Source organism: Belonocnema kinseyi, chromosome 9 (assembly GCF_010883055.1).
Source record: "Belonocnema kinseyi isolate 2016_QV_RU_SX_M_011 chromosome 9, B_treatae_v1, whole genome shotgun sequence".
NCBI lineage: Eukaryota > Metazoa > Arthropoda > Insecta > Hymenoptera > Cynipidae > Belonocnema > Belonocnema kinseyi.
In genome coordinates this window covers 16,524,101-16,528,681 of record NC_046665.1, presented here as the reverse complement: position 1 = coordinate 16,528,681, position 4,581 = coordinate 16,524,101, and the positions used below count along the sequence as shown (strand labels likewise).

The window sequence follows — 4,581 nt, the reverse complement described above, 5'->3', positions numbered from 1 at the left end:
GCCATGGCCTTGCCAAACTCGTTAGATTTTGTGTTTGGGCTTGAAGCATATTATTATTTTAGGCGAGCATCTGGCCCTACTTTGGTTTTGACAAGATTATTTTTATTGCAGGGTGTCAAATTTCGAAATTCTGTCTACTGCAAACTAACTTATGTAGCCAGGGCGTTATGTTTTTTTGCTTTTTAAAGCGGTCTATTGATCTTACTTCTATGCACCTTAATAAATTCTTTTTTAGATGAACAATTGCTAAAAAAAACTTTTTATTTTTTTTATTTTTTTTTATTATTTTTATTTTTTTATTAACAATAATCTAGGATTTGGCAGTGCCAAAAAAATGATGTGTTTATTAACCAAATATTGTTCGCGCGTATCGGTGAAGGGAAAAGAAGCAGGGCCTATTTTACAAAATAAAATAACATTTATTATACCTTCCTTGAAAGAGTAGGATGTCTTAAAAACTTTGTGTACACTTACTGCATAGACTTGGTACTGATATTTTGTAATTCCGTTATTATTATAAAAACAGACAAGTGGGTGACATATTCCTGGGCGTCTCACTGAGCCGCATTTAGGACGTAAGCTCTATAGAGGATACTCTCCAAAGCAGATAAAAACGTCTCACCCGGCAGATTTGGACTTCCGAATTTTCGGCGAGGAAAAAAGTATCTGCAACAAACATTCTTGCCGTCCCGGTAGTACACTATTCATTTCGAGTTGTTCTATGGACGAAGGGCGAGCTTAGATCTCTTGATATCGGCACACGAAAGTTTATGCATATGAACAAAAGCATGCACCCTAAGTCTTCTGTTCCGCGACTCTGCACCACACGCTGTCAAAGTGGTCGTGAAATACTGAATCTTGAATGTCTTCAGAGCAGGATTATTCTGGGCACTGCACATCAGTCCCCTGCAACGACTGTACGTTAGCGTTAGTTCGCCAGTGGGCCAACTGAAGCGTGCGGCGCAAATGTCACTGGGAGTCTTTCCAGCCTGTTTTTACATGACAGGAATAGGCAAAATTAGTTCGAAATTAATTTAATTTATATTATTCGTAATGAAAATCGATTTTATGCATAGCGTAATTAAAGTTTCATATCTTGTTAAATATGAGCGTAATAGTAAGTGAAAAAAATCGTTAAAATATTCTCTTCCAGCTACGGGAACTTGTGATAGGTTTCAGTCGTAACTTGGAGAAACTAAGTTTAAAGTATTTTTCAACTCAAGAAACAAAATGAAACTTATAATTATACCAAATTTTATTATTGAATTCCAAATACATCTATGCAATTTATTTTCAGTAGTTTTGTGAAAAATAAGTTTGACAAAAGCCTGACGAAACAAAAAAATATATTTTATAAAAAACAATAAGAATTAACGATTTCAGATGTTGGTATAAATTAGTAATTCATTAGCAATGGTATCCCTAATACAATAACAGATTATTTATTGGAATAAACGAATTATTCAATTAATTGAAGGATTAATTAACTCAAAAAACGTAAATTTAAATAAATAACTTAACAAGGTACAGTTTTTATTTATTTTTTTATCTTTTTACGAAAGAATTAAAAAAATAAAGATATCGTTTCAGTTTAAGATAACATATTCCATATTTCTTATAAACATAAATAGTTTGTATTCAATTTTTCATATTTATACGAAACAATTTTTTCAAAGAATGGTATAGTTTCAATTTAATATAAAATATGTAATATTGTTTATTAAAATGCAGTGCTTGATTAATTTGTCATATTTCTACGGAAGTGTTTTATAAACTATTGATATATATTTTAATTTGAAGACAACATGTTCTATAAATTTTATTAAAATACATAGTTTATTATTAATACATACGTTTATATAATTTTTTTATTTCTACGCCAGAAATTTTTTAATGAAGATGTTGTTTGAGTTTAAGATCAAATGTTCCATATTTATTATTAAAATACCTAGTCTTCATTTTATTTTTAATATTTATACAAAAGATTTTTAAAATATACCTAAAGATATAGTTTCAGTTGAAGATAAAATGTTTCATATTTTGCATTATAATACATAGTTCTTATTTAAATTTCTATAACTTTTTCGAATTTTTTGTTAGAAATGAAGATATTTCAGATTAAGATAAAATCTTCAATACTTTTTATAAGAATATATGTATAGTTTTTATTTATTTATTTTAATTCTACTAAAGAATATATAAAAAATGAAAATATCGTTTTAGATCAAGATAAAATGTTTCATATTTTTCATTAAAATATGCACACAGTACTTATTCGAGTTTTTATATTTCTGCGTAATTTTCTTGTTTGAAATAAAGATATTTATATATAAAGACATTATTTTGTATCTCACAAACAATTCAATCAAATATATTAAAACGTCAATTGCCAACTACTATATAAACAACAATAGTATTAAGACTATTAAACTAAACAATAATCAATTAATGCAACTTCCAGAACAGTGACTCCATCCTCTGAAATAGTGTTTCGTTACCTCAGAATATCTGTTAAAAAAATGTCTCGCGCATGTCGCACTCGGTTTTTACTACCAAATTTTCTCTTGGGATGGCTTTTTGTCAGGCTCTAATATTTTTTTTACCTTCTAGCACGTAAAAGAAATTAAATTTTTTGGAGCAGCTGTCATAACCTGATATTTACATGCAGGAGTAACACACCGAATCCCACACATTTTTGTTATTTTAGTGCAAGCTTTTAAAGTAGTAAAACTTAAACAATGTTTACGATTTAATTTGTCATACAGAAAACCGAATGCCATTGCGGAAAATATTAATCAAATTAATTTTTCACTAATCTTTCCTATGCTTGCCAAATAAATATAGACTGGAAAGACTCGTAGCGCCATCTGGCCTCCACGCTTCACTTGATCGTACTGGTGAACTAACGTCGATGCAGGGGGCTGTAGCACATATAGTTGAAAATGGGCGGGACCCGTCTTCTCAAAATGGGTAAAGGCGAGTTTCTGAGCATAGCAGCGGATTAGGCTGCTGAAACACTCAGCGTGGACTTCAATATTAGAGGTAAACAAGATGCATAAATTCTAATCTATCTCGAGTACTTACTCCTGAAGGTCCGGATTAAGGAAGCACAGGAGAAAAACTTCCGTGACAACTTTCGTGGACAAGAAGATGCACGGTATCTGTGACGGAAATTTGGAGGATTAGTTGATGTCATATAAGCTAACGTTTGCTTTCCTTAAATCGCCCGGATTGAATACGGGCGAGAAGTGTTTCATTTCGGCACATCAAGATGGTATCATTACCACCTTAGCATACCGTCGCCACATTTTCAGCCAAAAAATTCCCAATGATAGCTGCAGAACCTGTTATTCTTACGGCATTCGCCTTTATAACGCTTCGCTCATCGCTGCTAGGGAAATCGAGTCAATTGTCGAGAATGAGAAGTGCCGCATGTACTGGATCTTTATATTCTCGGCAATCGTTTATGTTGTATACTCGAGGCCTGTCGTAGTTCTCCTTGTCATTAAGAAAGAAACCATGTTCGTTATCGAATTTTCGGCTCCAGCTGAGAAATACATAGCCAAGGAGAATGAAAAAAAGAGAGGCATAAAGACATTATAAGGGAGTTGCACGGTGTTTACACGGAATATTCTATTTAGCTAATCGTTCTTTTTATCGGTGCTTTTGGAGGTAACAAGCTTTCACTGGTATTGACTCCATCACAGACTGTAACCACCTATCTGCATTGCAGTTTTTGAACTCAAGGTCACAGTTGATATTTATGTCTTTTGTTATTATGAAATATAACTTGTAATTAACATTAGCTTAACTGAAAATTGTACTTAGTCTATATTATTCCTACTATACCTTGTTCTTTTATCTTCAAGGGATCTATGGAAAGGGTTTCGCTTACGTTTTTTCCCTCTTATATTAGTTTCTCTCTTTATCATCTAGCACAAATCATCCATCATGGCTTCATCCGACTTACCTGATACCGTTGCTCCATCACTTCGAGATCTTGATGGAACCGTTTCCCTGGTTCTTCGCTGTAATCCCCAACATTTTCGAGAAATTTTCAAAGTTCTGAATTGTCTTTCTGACAAGTTTTTGGACTTTTAATTTTACATAAATTTACCGATACTGCTTTGAAACTTTGCCCTATAAACGTAAAGAATTGACCAACCGTATCTAAGACTTTCACAAATTGTTTCATCAGACGAAGCTTGATATGAAGGGATAGAATGAGTATATCCTGAAGATCAACCAGACTTTCGTAGATGATGTTGTGAGAACCAGGTTCAAAGGATACTCTCTCAGGCCATTTTTTTCAATAATGTTTCGCTTGATATCTGCTATTCCACAGAACTAAGAAGCATGGCTCTCTCGTCAAACCTGATTGTTGTCGTATTGTTATCATAGTTATAATTTTGAGATCACCACAGATTTGCCATTTGTGATTTGCATAATTCTCTTTATCTAGAAGCATTTTCACATTGTTATATATATATAATCAAAAATTTGTCATAAGGACAACCGCAGGATTTCGCCGGGAGCGGGTGCTAATCTGAAAAATTGCACCCGCTTCCAGCGAAATCGCGG

At 32.9% G+C, this 4,581-nt stretch overlaps 1 protein-coding gene across 4 annotated transcripts in view; it reads left to right on the top strand.

Moving 5' to 3' along the window:
* Nucleotides 1-4,581, top strand: part of LOC117179514 (vesicle transport protein USE1) — a 108,951-nt gene that overhangs the window by 49,583 nt on the left and 54,787 nt on the right. The window lies entirely within an intron of this gene.